The sequence below is a fragment of the Chionomys nivalis genome, chromosome 4, assembly GCF_950005125.1.
Source record: "Chionomys nivalis chromosome 4, mChiNiv1.1, whole genome shotgun sequence".
Lineage (NCBI taxonomy): Eukaryota > Metazoa > Chordata > Mammalia > Rodentia > Cricetidae > Chionomys > Chionomys nivalis.
In genome coordinates, this window is record NC_080089.1 from 80698248 (window position 1) to 80716170 (window position 17923).

Below are 17923 nucleotides of genomic sequence, written 5' to 3' on the forward strand. Positions count from 1 at the left end.
AATGTGAAAAGATAGCATTCTGAAATAAAGCGCACAGAGGCACTGTCCCTAGTGGATTGAAACACTAGTTGTCATCAAGAGATGCTGAATGGCTACTTTCAAACCACAAAGAGTTATGTGTTTAAAAAATAGCTTGTCTTTTTTTGCAAGGGGGTGCTGAGAGAACACAATGCTTTGAAAGCCAATATGAACATTTCATGATTGTAAGGACTTGGCAATCCTTGTAAACAGAGAAGATAACAAAAGGTCCCACTTGACACTGATTTTTCCAAAAGACAACAATAATGTATAAATAAAGAGGCACTGCAAAAAAAGGGAGATTGACAATCTCTTAAAAGACTGTTTGACAAGAAAGGGAAGCATTTCAAAGAAAATTTTCATGTTAAAAATTAGTTGAAAAATTTGTTGTCCAAGAAGGAAGAAATAAAAACTGCAGCCAAGATATTAAAAGCTTTGGATGTGTTTAGTATCTTTTCTGACCTGATGAAAAGCAATGGAGCTCAAACAGTGAAAATAAAGATAAATATAGAATGAGGTGAAGGCCAAATAGAGTAGAGAGTTGTCAGTGAGTTCATTAGATGAAATACAGAAGAATTAATGTATAGAATACCCTAAGTGCCGTATTGCATAAACTTTATCCTGGAAAGATGATCCTTTGGGAGGTATACAGTACAAGAGCTTGCCGAAAAGTCATGCTTCCTTCATGGTCATGAATCGTATGTAATGTACAGATAGGCTGAGGTGAGAGGTATGTGTGCTGTATTAGCAGAGACTACGCTGTATTTTGCTAAAATCAATTTATGGAACAACTATATTAATGATAACACAGACTGAATTTCATCTATGCCTTGTTCTGTTTCCAGTAATATTAAAGAAGAAGGAACTTCATGTAGGATACATGGAGTGGGCTTTCTGCTTTCATAAGAGTTCTGTCTAGACCCGAGGTAGTTAGTTCCTTCTGCCAGTAAAAAGTACAACCCTTAAATTCCTTTCATCTCCAAAAGGCTTTAACTAACTATTCTGTCATCACATGTGACTGTGAACTGTGCATTTTTTTTTAAATCTAATCATACACCTTTAGAAGTAAATACAATTTTTGTGGGCCCTGGAGCTTTTTTTACAGGAAGATAGCTTTAGGGAGTCTAATATAAAATGATAAATTCAAAATGAAGCAAAGGACCTTGGGAAGTAAACAACACATCCGAGGGTTTATGTCTCATTAACTTTTAGGCAAATTAGTCCCTGTAATGTATGTTCTAAATAGCTTCTCTGCTACCCGAAATTAGGATATGCAATAGGACATTGTGTTCTGCCACTATGTCATATCTAACCTGTCAAAGATTAAAGCAATGCAGGAAAAATATCTTAAATTCTAACCAGAGTTCTAAGGTATATGCAAGAGAGCTAGCAGAAGGTGGCCTGACTGGTCCTTCATTCATTTAATTTTCTGTTTTAGAACTTATATAAGACAGAGGTCTATTAAAGACATATTTTCAACAAAATCAGTTTTTCCCAAGACACAGTTTGATGATGTATAAGAGAACAAAGTGATAAAAAATATTCAGATAGTTATTGGATAATAACCTGTAGGCATTCAGACTCCCAAACTATCCTGGTCTAAGAATTATACATGAAAAAGTCTGCAAGTCTTGTTGTCCTGAAACTCATAACCATATTGAGGAAGGAGTTGTGAATGTTTACTCTACTAAACTGTTTGGCAGAACAAGGCATGCATGAGCTTTAGTGGTCTGGGTCGAGTCAACTTTTTAATGACTGAATATAAAAAATTGGAGTCATTTTATTACTATAGCTCTGTATCAGAGCTTGAAGTCAGGGATGATGGTAACTCCGGAAGTTCTTTTATTATACAGGATTTTCTTTAGCTATCCTGAGCTTTTGTTTCATTTGAACTTGAATATCATTCTTTCGATGTCTGTAATGAAATGTTTTGGAATTTTGATGGGGATTACACAGAATCTGTAGATTGTTTTTAGTAAGATGCCATTTTCTATGTTAACCATACTGATTGCATCTTAGACCTGTCAGAATTGCTAAGATCAAAAGCATTATTGACAACTTATGGTAGAAAAAAAAATGTCGAGCAAGAAGTGTGGTGGCGCAAATGAATGTAGACAGATTATATAGATATATACAGCTTTAATAAGGAAATAAACTTACAGGACCAAAGGTTCCCGCGGTGTACCGGAAAAGCGGAGCAAAAGAAAAAAAGGGCTGCTGGGCTCACGCCCGGCAGATTTATCCGTAAACATTAGCCCGAGGCGAACACGCCCCCAATGGGTGGGGCTATGTCCCTACATCTCCCCCTTTTGTCTAAATAAGATAAAACCAAACAAAATACAACTATATACAATAATAACAAATAATAAATATAACAAACAATATTGAGAACAAAACTTTTGCTAAACATTCTATCTCAAGGAGTCTAAATAACATAGAGAGTAACTACAATTATATAATCTTCAACTCCGTCAAAGATCTGAGAAGGGAATAAATATTGGTTAAATAATAAAGAAACTGCCTTGGCCCCTTTAATAGGACAGAAAATTAGGTAGGCGGAGTAGACAGAACAGAATGCTGGGAGAAAGAAGCCGAGTCAGGAGTCGCCATGATTCTCCCACTCCAGACAGATGCAGGTTAAGATCTTTCCTGGTAAGCCAGCTCGTTGTGCTACACAGAATATTAGAAATGGGTTAGATCAATATGTAAGAGCTAGCTAATAAGATGCTGGAACTAATGGGCCAGGCAGTGATTAAAAGAATACAGTTTCCGTGTAATTATTTCGGGGCATAAGTAAGCCATGCGGGCGGCTGGGTGCCGGGGACACAGCCCCGCCGCTTGTATTACAACAGAGTGGCGCCCCACGTTGGGCGCCAAATGTGGTGGCGCAAATGAATGTAGACAGATTATATAGATATATACAGCTTTAATAAGGAAATAAACTTACAGGACCAAAGGTTCCCGCGGTGTACCGGAAAAGTGGAGCAAAAGAAAAAAAGGGCTGCTGGGCTCACGCCCGGCAGATTTATCCGTAAACATTAGCCCGAGGCGAACACGCCCCCAATGGGTGGGGCTATGTCCCTACAAAGAAGAACACTCCTCCACTCCTTGTGGGAGTGCAAACTTGTACAGCCACCTTGGAAACAATATGGTACTTTCTCAGAAAACTAGGAATCAATCTGCCTCAAGGCCCAGCTATATCAGTCTTGGGCATATGCCCAAAGAATGCTCCATCAAACCGTAAAGAAACTTACTCAAGTATGTTAATAGCAGTGTCATTCTTAATAGCCAGAACCTGGAAACAACTTAGATGCTTGTATACCAAAGAATGGATAAAAAATGAGTACATTTGTACAATCGAGTATTATTCAGCTGTTAAAAGAAATTACATCAGGAAATTGAAAGGCAAATGGATAGAACTAGAAAAAAATCACCTTGAGTGAGGTAACCCAGACCCAGAAAGACAAAAATGGTATGTGCTCAGATATTAACAGTAAAGTAAAGAATAACCAGGCTACAATCCATAGCCCCAGACATGCCAGACAGATAACAAGGAGGGCCAAAAGAGGGAGAAATAGATTTCACTGGGAAGGAGAAATAGAAGAGATATGGATAAACTAGGGGCAGGTGGGGATGAAAACATGAGGGATTGGGTTAGGGGTGGAATGGGGGTGATTCATTCAAGAGATGTCTTGATGGGGGTGCATTCTGGGATCAGATAGAAACCTGGTACAAGGGAAACTCTCATGAATCTACAAGGATGAGCCCAGCCAAGACTCCTAGCAATAGTGGAGGAGGGTACTTGAACTGGCCATCTCCTGTAATCAGATTGGTGACTACCCTAATTGTCATCAGAGAACCTTCATGCAATAACTGATGGAAGCAGGCATAGAGCTCCATAGTCAAGCACTGGGTCGAGCTCCAGGGATCCTGTTGAAGATGGGCAGTGGGATTATAAATGCCAGAGGTTCAAGTTTATAACAAGGGAACCCACAGAAACAACTAACCTGTGTTCATAGGAGCTCGTAGACACTGGACCAACAGCTAAAAAGCCTCAGAGGACCAACCTAGGCCCTCTACATATGTGTGACTGTTGTGTAGCGTGACCTACCTGTGGGACTCCTAGCAGTGGAAGCTGGGCCTGTTCCTGATGCTTTGGAAGGCTATTGGGAACTTATTCCACATACTCAGTTGCCCTATCAAGCCTTAACACAGGGGAAGAGGTTAGTCTTATCTGAAGTTGATACGCCGTACTTTGTTGCCACCCATGGGAAGTCTGCCCCTTTTTGAACAAAAATGGAGGAGGAGTGGATTCTGAAGTTGGTGGCATAGGGAAGGTTGGGGGAGGGAAACTGTGGTTGGGATGTAAACTAAATGGACAAATTTCACTAATAAAAATATTGAGTCATTCTGATGTGACTACAAAAGGTCATCAGCTATGGGCAGGTGGGACTTTGGGGCATGTCCTAAGCTGTTAGTCGGGAAAAAAATACATATTTTTACATTTTGTGGTAGTCAAAGAAATCAATAAGGTATACTGATTTGGAAGTTGTACTTTTGGCGAGTCATATCTGATAGGAATGGCAAGAGTCATAAGGCCAGAACAGCTGCTTGACAAAGATCCAGCGAAGCTGAGCCACATGACGGCTGCCATGTCATCTTGGTTTCATCTCCACCTGTTGCATACTTGGGGAACTTTTAATATTTGTACAGTATTTGCAATATTGAATTGATGGGAAATTTCTTATGAGTAATTTATACCTTTACCCATAAGTACTGCTTCTAAGCTTCCCTAGGAAGACATGAACATATTCCCCCTCCTGTTTTGGGGAGATATCCTTATCTATCAGAATATTCTCCTTACACCTTGGATTATGATACACATAAAAATGCCAGAAGTCTCTTTATGAGGCTATGAAGCATTCTTGAAACTTCTGTCCCTATACTTAAGCAGGAACAAGATATTCAAAACAAAGTCAACTCAGAAATGTCAACAAGATAAGTGGATTGGATGAGTTGGCCATAGTTCAGATTGTAAGTCTCTTCCCATTAAACATTCTGGCAATTACATGGTATATACAGCAACAAAGTTAGATTAGCTGAAGTTCCCTCTGCCCTACATAAAGATTTATATTGAGGGACAAAGAATTATATGAAAAGACAATAAAATAATAAGATGTCTGCTAGGTGGTGGCACATGCCTTTAATCCCAGCACTTAGGAGACAAAGGCAGGAGGATCTCTATGAGTTCCAAGCCAGTCTGATTTGCAGATCAAGTTCCAGGACAGATTCCAAAGCTACACTGAGAAACACTATCTCAAATAAATAAATAAATAAATAAATAAATAAGATTTCAGGACCTCCCTTTCATAGGAAAGTTAGCACATGCTTAGCCACTGTCATGTCATGTGACCATGGAACAAAAAGATGTCAGACTTATACACATAAACACATTTTATAAATATCTAAAATGTAATCATTGTATTATGCCAGAATTTGAATAATAACTGCAACAGTTTTGGTCTGATGATTTTTCTTGGTCACTATGACCATTAAGAGTTAATAATACACTCTTTGGGACATGGCAACCTGCCTAGACTGACTTGGAGATTTTGTTTTGGTCTAGTGTCCTTGTAGCCACAAAAGCAACTAGCCTGAGAATAGTCTGCCATATACCTCTAGATTTTTAAAAATTGGGTTATGGAGTTAATGAGTAAAAATGATAATAAATGATAACTCTGTTTATCACTGATGTCAAAATTTAGAAAAAATTAATGTAATAGATAATTCTGTTCTGTCACTGTTTATCAAATAATGATGAAAAGATGAGCAAGAGGAAGTGAAACATATGTCCAAAACTAAAAATGATATGATCTATGTTTTGGAACAACATGAATCTATGTCTGCTTACTTAATTCTGTATAAATAAAGAAGCACTCTGCCTGCAAGATTCTTCCAACCATCATGCCTGGCCCATTCCTTCCCTCACTGACTGACTCCTCTCCGGGGCCCTGTCAACTGCCAGGAAAGTCTTTAGGGTAAATTAGGTTTATGCATAGATTAGGCTGTAGCATTGGCTACAGTACCTGCAATATTTTGTTTCATAAGTACATCTTAATTGGCTGTGTTATGTATGCTAATGAGAAAAGTACTGCTTTTCAAAAAAAAAAATGGTCTAGCCTATATCCAGAGGAAATCATCCTTCTATCCACCATGTAGTCTAAGGTCTCACTCTGATTCTTCTTCCTGTTTCTATAACTAGATAATGCCTACAGTCTTTCCCACTTTCCTCCTTACTCCCTGGAGATAGACTATCTTCCAGGGTGGATCATGCTAGCTCTTCAGTGACATCTTTACTCTCAAGCTTCCCAGATCTGGTCTCTTATTTTGAAACTTAAGTAGCTAGCTGGCTATTTGATTTCTTCTGTGAAAGATATTTATCTTAAAATTTTAGACTAAGTATTCAATATCATTCACAGAAATCATTCAGATTAGTGTGATGAATTCTGGAACAAAACTAAGAACACCATCCGGAACTATCTGTAGTCCATTGAAGATCATCCACTGGCTTAAGGTGATAAGTTTATTTGTCCATATCTAACCTTACTGTGGTTTGGTCACAGCATAAAATATGGATTGAAAAATATACAATATACTTAAGATATAGCTTTAAGAAACATCTAAGCCAAGATTTGCTGCAAAAGTACTGTTTTTTTAAGTGCACTAAACATACCAACTTTAAGTTGTCAAATTAGTAGCAAATTAAGAAATGTTTTCCCCTACCCCAGATTTGGATGAAATCATTATTTCAATAATTTTGTAAATAGAAATTTATTTTTTTTTAGATACAGAGGATATCCCAGAAATATGATATCTGGACGGTATTCTAGCTCACAAATTAGTAACAGCCCACTTGGTTGTTTTGGTTTTCTGTTTGTTTCTTTCTTCTTGGACTGTGGCTCTTAGGACACATAGAAACCACTTAAAAACAGTGTGCCAAATATACCTGCTGGCAGGACATACCAGGTAGTCTTTGTTTTCAAAACCAAGTGCTCAAGGACAGCTGGTGGAGTGATTCTCAAAACCCCATAGCTTGCTAGGCTAGTGAATAAAGTGCAACAGTGCAATTTAAGATAATTTAAGAATATGTGCTTCAGGTGGGCAGTGGTGGTGCACACCTTTAATCCCAGCTCTTAGGAGGCAGAGGTGGGAGGATCTCTGTGAGTTCAAGGTCAGCCTAGTCTACAAGTTAGTTCCAGGACAGTTAGTCCTGTTACACAGAGAAACCCTGTCTCATCAAACAAAAAAGAAAAGAATAATAAGAAAAGAAAGAAAGAAAGAAAGAAAGAAAGAAAGAAAGAAAGAAAGAAAGAAAGAAAGAAAGAAAGAAAGAAAGAAAGGAGAGTGCTTATGGTTGCAAAAGTAGTCACGATCACCATCATCATAACCACAGCAATGCAAATGCTGTGCATGACTTTTCTCTGGGTACTGGAAGGCTCATGGATCAGTAGCTATTACCTCGGAAGCAAAAAACTACAACTGTTCTCAAGGCAACATGGATACAGGGACAGTGTGGGAAGTGTGGAATATGTGGGGCATGACTCCTGTTATAACACCTTCCCTTTATCCAACTGTGGTTATAAAAGTTTCTTTGTGAGTGTGTGAGTACTTAGAAAGAGTTATTAAGGGAGTGACTGACTTGTGATCCTTTGGGACCTCTTTTGGGAAGAAGCTGCTTTTATTATCTCAGCATTTGGATTAGTGTGATAGCATAGATAGTGCTCTTTTAAATTACTTTCTCAGTAACATGCCTCCATATTTTCCAATGCTAATAATTCCAAATGATAAAAATAAAGTTAGAGTTTCAGAATGAGGTACTGGAGGGAAGGTTCAATGGTTAAAATCAAGGTTTCAGTTCCCAATGACACAGTTTTGATTCCCAGCACTCACATGACAGTGGCCAACCATCTATAACTCCAATTCCAGGAGATCTGATTCCATTTTCTGGTCTCTGCAGGCACCAGACACATATGTGATGCACAGACATATGTCTAGACAAAATATCCACACACAAAAAAACAAATAAATGAAATTGTTTTAAAATTCAGAAGGAGAGTTTGTGGAATCTGAAATTGTTGTTGATAAAATAATAAAGTACCTATTGTAGAGTGTTACTTCCAGGGAGAGGATGCTTCCAGTCCCATGACTGCTTGTCCATATCACAGATACCTATGTATGAAGTCTTTTACAGAGATCAGTATTCTGTCATCATCTCATTTGAATGATCGGGATTTGAAATTAAACTTTAATGCATACCTGTCAGTCTTGAATAAAACTGTGTTTTAAGAAAGAACTAATAATTGATGTAGTAAGAATTGGGTGAAACATTTTAAATATTACCACATTTAATCCCCATGAAAATCTATGAAACAAGGAGTCTCACTATATCCATTTCACAAGTAAAGGGACTGAGGCATACAAGTGAAGAATAGAATCACAGCCTGAAAACAGGCACCCTGGCTCCACAGCCCATGTGCTAAACTACTGAAGCTAAGAATTTTCTTTCACCGTGAATAAAAGCACCAGCAAAACTGGATCAGTGCTTTGAATAAATTTACATGCAGGGTGACACATCTCTAAGTGTATGTCATTTGCTGGATTTAAAAAGAATAGAAATGCCAATCACCTCTTACTGTAAGAAATAATCACATAAAATGAAAAGTGGGGGAAGAAGTGGATGTAAAATTTAATTATGACAAAGTACCATTGTCTCCTTATTCTATACAACATTTGAGAGATGCAGAGGCAAGGACCTTTCTATTCTGATCTTAGTGTTGAATTCTTCTCCTTTTACAGTTGCATTCACTAAAACTAGTTTCTGTGTTAAATTAGTAACCCATTAAAAATGATAATTAACTGCATATTAAATCCTGTGAAATAAAAATAGTTTTGATAGTTTAATGATTCAAAGCTGTCCTGATTAAAACTGTACCATAAATCAAATAAAATTAAGAAAAGTCATTAAATGAGACTCTAAATATTTACAAGAAAAGAAAAACTTTTTACAATCATTATTAAGGAAATATTTAAGTTTAATATTGCTCAGAAAATATCATGTAGTCTAGATAATCTAAACACTAAAAGCAATGACAAATTTATGGTTTGGTTCCTCAAATACACATGTATATCTTTTCTTGCTAAACCAAAACACCCAAAAACTAGTATACTAGACAAAAAATTAATTTCTAAAACTAACTTGATTAAACAATGGTGTAGGAGTTCCTTTTAAACATAAAAGGGGAAATGGTATAAGAGGTCCTTCTGTTTATGTGTTGCTTTCATTGGTTGAATAAAGAAACTGCCTTGGCCTTTTGATAGGGCGGAACTTAGGTAGGCATGGAGAAGACAGAACTGAATGCTGGAAAGAAGGGCAGACAGAGAGATGCCATGGAGTCACCAGGTCAGACATGCTGAATTTTTCCCAGTAAGCCACAACCTCATGGTGATATACAGATTAATAAAAATGGGTTAAATCAAGATATGAGAGTTAGCCAAGAAGAGGCTAGAGATAATGGACTAGGAAGTGTTTTAATTAATACAGTTTCTGTGTGAATATTTTGGGTGGAAGCTAGTTGGGTGGCTGGAAAGACAAGCAACCTGCTCCTCCTGTTACAAAACAAAACAATGTTTTCTAATGTCGGGTTTCCAATTTTATATGGCAAGGATGATAAAAGTATTATCTCAATATGGATTGAAGAAGGTAGCAGAATTCTGCACTTAACAGACTTGAATATTTTTTCATGGGAAAAGGAACAGAGGTCCTGAAAAGTTACATGTAGCAGCATCCCCTGCTGACCCACAGGATATATTTGATTGTTCTTACTAGTTATGGAAAAATTACTTGGCATTTAATTATCATAAATACACATGTGTGTTATTAGAACATATGCACTGTTCTGGGGTTAACTCTCTAGACTGTCAGTTTGAATTGAATAAATTAAACAAATAGATAAATATAGAGGTTGTTGAACTGTTGCTAATTCCTGGGCAGTAGGGATGTTCAAAGGTAATATGATACATTAATTCCCTTTGAACAATACAGTATTGAGGAAAAGAAAAAGAGAAATATGTCTTTTGTGTCAGCCATTGTTCATTTCAGGGTTTCCAATTGTTTTTGTAACAGATCTTTTATTAGTATTTCCCATTGCAGGAAATTGTCAGTGTCTTCCTTATTCTGCCAACATAGTTTTCTTTAGTTGTTTGGACATGTTTATACTAGTCACTTCGAAATCTGCTCAGTTCATCTGACAACTAGGTCTTCAAAGCATCTTTTATTACTTGCTTTCCTTCTTTGTGTATTTGTGGAACCTCTCTGCCACTCTATCTACCCCTCCCTTTGCAGAGAATATCACACTTCAGGTAGTGACACTGTAGCTACTGTGAACCCCACCCTTCTTTTCTGATCTCCTTTCTGGGATATATTGTGTGCTTATATATCTGCCTATTGACTTGGATGGAATATTTTATCGAAACCTGCTTTTTTTTTTTTTTTTGAGTAGGCAGGCTCTGAAGTTGCTCCTCAGAAATTAAGTTCTGCTTGTCCAACTGCCCCAGGACCAGTCAGTCAGCACTGTAAATTCAAAAGGAGCCATTCGTAACTAAGCATGAACTGAGATATTAAAAATCCAAAGCAAAGCAAAGGTTATGTATATTTTGCAAAGGCATATTTAGAGAAATAAAATAATAGTGATTCTTTTAAACATAAATATATCTGAAGTATCCAAGTCAATGTAATTCATGTATGTCCAGAGGTTTAGACAAACTGCTAAAAACAAATATTCTCTGTAAAATATTACAAGCAAATGTGAAAGCTGAGACTTTTACATTGGAGACTGGTTGCCCAGCACAATGTAATGAATTTGGTGTGGTTATCTCTATGAGTTGCCTTTGAAATTCTTATTTATTAGGGTGTGTTAATTTTTCAAGCTCTAGTTTGGGGGAAATACAAAGGCTGGCACAGACCTATAGGCATGAATAAACACCACTCCAATGAGCATGTATACACATATGAACATATACACTTGAGACAGGAGCAAGCTCTAAAATATATATATATATATATATATATATATATCTTTTCTTACAATTTTTGTTTGTATCTGTTTGTGTGAATGTGATCATTTTGTATTTGTCTACATAGTGCTGAAATTTTCTCCTTATTAGCATTTTTAGATTATGTGTTGCTTGATTTTGAATATAGGGTTTTTAATTCTGCAAAATAATTATTCATTATTGTCTTTTCATTTCTCCTAATTACCATTCCCACCTGGCTATTATTTTCAGACAAGGTCTCATGTAGCCCACACAAACTTCCCTAAGGCTTACTACATACAAGAGAACAACTTCTAACTCCTGGTCTTTTCCCTCTACTTTACAAGTAAGGAAAATTATAGAAATATACCACCAAGGCTTTCTTTACTCATCTAGTAATTGTGATGATTTGAATAAAAGAATGGCCTTCATAGAACTATTTTGTCCTCAGGTGGGAGCTGCTTGGGAAGTATTTCCTTGCTGGAGGAAATGTGTCACTGGGGTCTGACTTTGAGGTTTCAAATACCCATGCCATCCCCACTTAAACCTCCTTACCTCCTTACCTCCTGATTGTATCTCAAGATGTGAACTCTCAGCTACTGCTTCAGCACAGTAATGCCAGCCTGCTGTCACTCTTCCCACTCTGATGATCATTCCACCTCTGGAATTCTACACCTCAAATAAACTCTTTCTCCTTTAGAATCATAGGATTCTAAAGTCAATCAGATTTTTGTTTACTTTTAAGTCTGGTATTTTAGAGATTCTAGTTTCATTAAGATTATAAATTAAATATTTAAAGATTTTATAAAGTTAAGAGTTTAAAAATCCAAAACAAGATAGATGGGATATTGTTGTTTCCATTTTTCTTTTCTAAAAGTTGAAGGTAAACCTCTATTGTGGAAGACACCATGATCTTTTGACATAGGACTTGGCTGAATCATGTAATTTCAGACAAGAAATTCTCCTGCACAAGGACCAGTATTTCACATCATTGGCAGGTGCTAGGCATCTGAAGGGAACAATCAGCATTTCTACACAGTGGTCACACTGATGAACCACAGTGATAACCAGTAACTGCAGAACTTATGTCTTGCCAGTAAGCAACAGTTGTATAAATTCAAAGCCTACTTATCAGGATTCAAACCATGTCTAGTACTGAAAATATAGCCAGCTACCAATGATGAGACAGTGGATTTTTGAAGAGAAATTCCTACTAATACTGTGCTCAGTATAATTCATAACTGCATTCTAAATACTTACTTTTTTATTTTAGTTAGGTTTCTATTTTGTGATAAACCATTGTGACCAAAAGCAATTTAGGGACTAAAGATTTTATTTTGTCTTACAACTCATAAGCCACATTATATCACTGAGGGTAGCCAGAACAGGAACTTAAGAATACGCCACAGCACAATACGGCTTTCTGGTTGATACTCATAGCTTGCTCAGCATTCTTCCTTATACAATTCAGGGCCACCTGCTTAGGGTTGGCATGTCCTCCAGGACATGGGTCTTCTCACATCCATCATTTACCAAGAAAAGATATTACAGACTTGCCCAGAGGCAATCTTAAAGAGGTGTTTGCTCAATTAAGATTCTCTTTTCTAGATATGCCTAGGTTTCTGATAAGTTGACAAAAACCTGCCAACACATCCTTGTGTCTTTGGATAAGTGCAAATCTAGCCCATATGAAAGAAGTTTCTTTAGGCATCAAACAGAGACCATTGAAGAGAGCCACAATTGTTCAAAATGCAGAGAACAACTAAGTGTGAGGTGTCCATTGCCAATTGATAAGTCTCCAAGACAACCTCAACAGTTAAGGAATATTGTGGATGAGGAACAGAAAGATTGCAACAGTCATGAGACAAGAAAGAATGCTGAACGATTGTGTCTTCTAGAGGAGAGAATGAGAAAGAAGTTGCACACTTGAAATCTTAACAGTAAGGCTGTATAACAAGACCTGAAAAATGACAGCATTAATAGAGATGCCAACATGGAAGGGAGATGTATAATTGGACCCCACACAAAGGAAACTTAATGGTTTCTGAGAGGGAGAATCATAAAACCCTAAGAATGAGCTCTCTAATTGCTTATGTAATATCACGTGAAAATTGGATATGTGTGTATGTATTTGCACATATATAACTCCAAATAGATTATACACATAAATGTGTGGGTGTGCACACATACAGATGTGTATGTGTTTGTGTGAAAATAATACAGGAAAGGAGGCCATAAATTTGAGAGGAAGTGAAGAGGGGGTATGGGAAGTGTTGAAAGGAGGAGTCAGAGGTAGAAATAAGGTAATGATAGTTCAATTAAAAGAAAATTGCCTATATCTACTAAGAAACTCTCTACTTTAGGAATTCATCTTCTCTTGCACATAAAATTAATTCAGTCCCTAGTATACAGTCCTTACTTATGAAAGCCTGATTGTGGTGAAAGCAGTATTGCTGCTGTGTACAGACATGCCTACCCTGTACACCATAAATAGAAATTGAACCTCAGAGCGTCCACAGGATTTATGGCAGTGATGGAACACCTCTATGGAAGTGCCCTTTTCCCCATTCACTGAAATACTATTGAGAATGTTGTTTGCTGCTAAAAAGCAAATCAATTATCACTTACAAATGAGTTAAACATTTTATAATGCTCTGAAAAGAGGGGAGTGATTTTTCAGAAAGCTGATGACATAATGCTTAATACCAAAGCAAGGGACATATGAAAACATCTATTAAATGCTAAATGTGACGCGGGTTATGTGATTCATTCTGCTGGTTTCATTGATATCATCAACAGACTTCCATGATAAAACTAAAATTAGCAAAATGAAAATAAAATCTCAATTTTTATTTTCTATCATTAGACATTTACCGATATGCATGAACATTTTAAAACTATTCTTGCATAGAAGTTATATAATTATGAAAAACAAATCATAGTACTAAAATTATGCAAAAGATTGAAAATGAAGGAAAAATTACATCCATTAAAGTCAGTTAATAGTGTTGTAATTTTAAAAAGTGGTGAGAGAGAGAAAGATACCATGTGACAGAGTTCACATGTAGGGTTTTTTTTAATTAGGAGAGAGGAAATGATAACAGGGGGAATGGGAGAGAGGAGACCAACCTCCGGGGATAGGAGCAGAAGAAAAAAAGAAAGAGGCAGAGAGGGGAGAAAGACAGAGCAGCAGGCATAGAAGGGGAGAGAGAGGGGGAGAGAGAAAGAGAGAGAGAGTAATAGACAGAGACAGAGAGAGTGAGAAGGAGAGATGGGAGGTGGGCAGATGTTGCAAGGAACTACTTGTTTGTCCTGGCCACCCAGAGCTGAAATAATCACACAGAAATTGTATTAATTAAATCACTGCTTGGCCCATTAACTCTAGCTTCTTATTGGCTAACTCTTATATATTAATTTAACTCATTTCTATTAATTTATATAGGACCATGAGGTCATGGCCTACCAGCAAAGATTCAGCATGTCTATCTCAGACGGCTGCTTGGCCCATTAGCTCTAGTTTCTTATTGGCTGACTCTTACATATTAATTTAACCCATTTTTATTAATCTATATAGCACCATGAGGTCATGGCCTACCAGCAAAGATTCAGCATGTCTAGCTAAGGTGGCGGATCCATGACATTCCCTGACTCTGCCCTTCTTTCTCTCTGCCTTCAGTCCAGTCCTCTCCACCTACCTAAGTTCTGTCCTGTCAACAGGCCATGGCAGTGTCTTTATTCATTAATGGTAATCACAGCACACAAAAGGGACTCCCACATCAGGCAGAGCCCTTTTAAAAGGGAACATAGTGAATGGGCACAGGAGGTGCTCTTAGTGGTTGCAGCTGAGGAAGTATCCTGTCAGATCCCCAAGGGCAGGCAAGTACAGATGCCTGAATACTAATAAATAGTTACTGATTTATTCAGCATATATTTTCTTATATGCATTCAGCCTTATGTCATTTAATCAATAAAACAGGTCTAAGAGAAATTATTTCACATTTTACAGATGAGAAGAAACCTAAAGACAGGTCTGAATTTGCCTTGGTGATATGTTAGATAGAACTGGCAAATTAATTGAAAAGGGAAACTTATAGTTGGTTTTCAGAAAATTTATCCCAGAGCAACAATAAAGTTAGGGCTTAGTGCCAACTCCATGTGGGAACATTATCCTAATAAAGTATATGCACATGAACAAGCCTTGATATGACCAAAAAAGAACATGTTTGGAAACCTTTACATGATTCTGATTTGCTTCTCAAAATCTGAAAGGTTAAGTCTGGAAGAGGAAAATGTTCAATAACTAAGAGGGTTCATAATGGGGTTACTTAGAGTGCAATAGAGAAGTGTGTTCAGGTTAAGCAGGGGAGCATAATCACATAGTATAGCTAGTGAGAAGCCAGATAAACTTAGAAACTAGTTCATTCAAAAATAAGAGAGTTTCATTTGGATCAGCATAATCATCCTGATATTAGGAAAACTGAACATTTGAGAGCCAAAGACTAGACAGAAGTTGGGTAAGGCATAATTCATTTCATATCGGAAGAGAAAACAAGATTAAATAGCTGTGGACCACGCTGCATATAGTAAGGTTTTGCTTTCATTCTTGAGATTAGAACTAGGAATTGATTGAATACTCTCGGCCAACCAGACAACAGTGAAACTGACAAAGAGTCTTAGAACAAAATGAAAAGCACTCCGTTACTCCAGAGACAGATGCTTGGGAACAAACACTTCATATGACAAAAAAGTAAGGGGAGATTGAAGGAGCTGACAGAGAATAAAGCAAAGGGATGGGTAGAAAAATGAAGCATCAAATTTCAAATTTGGTGCAAGAGTTACAAGTGTAACAAGTGAGATGAATAAACTTTGCAAAGATTTAACTTTGATTTTACTTTCCCTTTAGTTATTATAAAGGCCAGTGGTAATAGAATGCCACTCCAAGCTTCAAAATGAAATCTGAACCTGCTATTTAAATGGGGGTAGGAAAGGCAAGCCTGGGGGACAGAGTAAACCGCTAATGCAGGCCTTTCTTTGTGTGGAAAAAAATCTTTACTGAAAAGAAGGAATTGAAACAGGCAAGTGTGATTCCTAGGAGAAATAAACTGCAGCCATCAGGCAGAGAAGGAAGGGGATCTAAAGAGTCTTCTTACTGCCTTCCACTGGGAGGCTAATGCAAATGAGAATGCAGACCACACAGCCCAGCTAAGCACAAGACAGGGCCAAAAAATCTGAAATATTGGTTGTTTTCCTTCACAATCAGTTACCGATACCTAGTTCTGGCTACTACACAAACTCAGTTAACATAGCTCTTGATTTCTATTTAATGTGGAATGCTTTACATTGGAAAAATGAGGAACACATTCAGAGCTGCAGTGATTAGCTGGTGTGTGTGTGTGTGTGTGTGTGTATGTGTAAAACCTGTGCATGTATACACATTTAAATGTATTTTAATAAAATAGTCAGAAATCTTTTATAATATTCATATATTTTATGATAAATGTGTGTCACTTTAAAATTATATATTTCATAAATGTAATATATAATTTAATCATATATTTTATAAAACTATACATATTAATATATAATTATGTGTGTATATTATATGTATCTTAAATAATACACATATTAATCATATGTTTAATATATATATCAAGGAGACAACATGCTAACTAGGACATTTATTACTTATAATTAAGATGTAATGAAAAAGACAGCACAAGCACTGTTAAAAAGTTTTCATTTAAAAATATATAATTCACTCAGGAGGCAGAGGCAGGCTGATCTCCGAGTTCAAGAATAGCCTTATTAACACAATGAGTTCCAAGACAGCCAAGTCTACACAGAGAAATCCTGTTTCAAAAAACAAACAAGAAAAGAGTAAATAATTTTCTAAAACTAATACATGAATTAAATAAAATAATAAGCACTGAATTTTAATTGACCAAGAGTTATGTTATTTGTTAATTATTAATTAGATGCTGAGTTAATATACAGTAGCCAACATCCAGATGTAACAAAATGTATAAATAGTTAAAGAAAGAAACTTTGTCTTACAAGCAGATGAAATCCATTATAGTGAATGATTAAGTTGATCAATAGAATTGAATAGAAAAATGTAAGAGATGATAGCTAATATGGAGAGGAATGTGAATGAATAGGAGATCAAAGCTATTTAAATGTGTTAAATGGATTTTGACTACTAAAGTCAGAAACTTTCTTAGTAAATGACAAAATCATGTATATCATTACTAGAGTAAAGAGTTAATAAGAATAATATAATAATACTTTAAAGAATGAAAATATATACTCAAATATCACAACACATTTCTTAATCCAAACAAGAAACCTGGGTGTCTTAAGTTGTCTTCTATGGCTGTTATAAAGTCCGTGTGAAAGTACCTAGGGGAGAGAAGGGTTCACTTTAGCTTCCAGTTTAAAGTTTATCATGATGAATAGTCAGGCAGGTGCTCAGGGTGAGAACCTGCAGGCCTAGTAGAAGCAGAACCATGGAGAAATCATGCTTACTTGCTTGCTCCTCATGTATTGCTCAACTTCCTTTGTTATACAACCTAGGACCACCGTCCCGAGGTGGTACCACCCACAGAGACCTGGGACCCTTCAACATCTGTCATTAATCTAGAAAATTCACTATAAAATGGCCACAGCCCAATCTGATGAGAGACTTTGTCTCAAAGCATGAGGTGGGGAAACATGGCAAAAGACTCCTGATGCTGAAATGGGATCTCCACATGTATACATGCACACACTCATGAGCATGCAATCACCACACCCCTACATTCCCTACATGTATAAA

General features: G+C 36.8%; 1 protein-coding gene across 1 annotated transcript in view; it reads left to right on the forward strand.

The window, feature by feature from the left end:
* Mei4 (meiotic double-stranded break formation protein 4) overlaps positions 1–17923 on the forward strand; it is a 246325-nt gene that overhangs the window by 202746 nt on the left and 25656 nt on the right. The gene's annotated exons all lie outside the window — the stretch shown is intronic.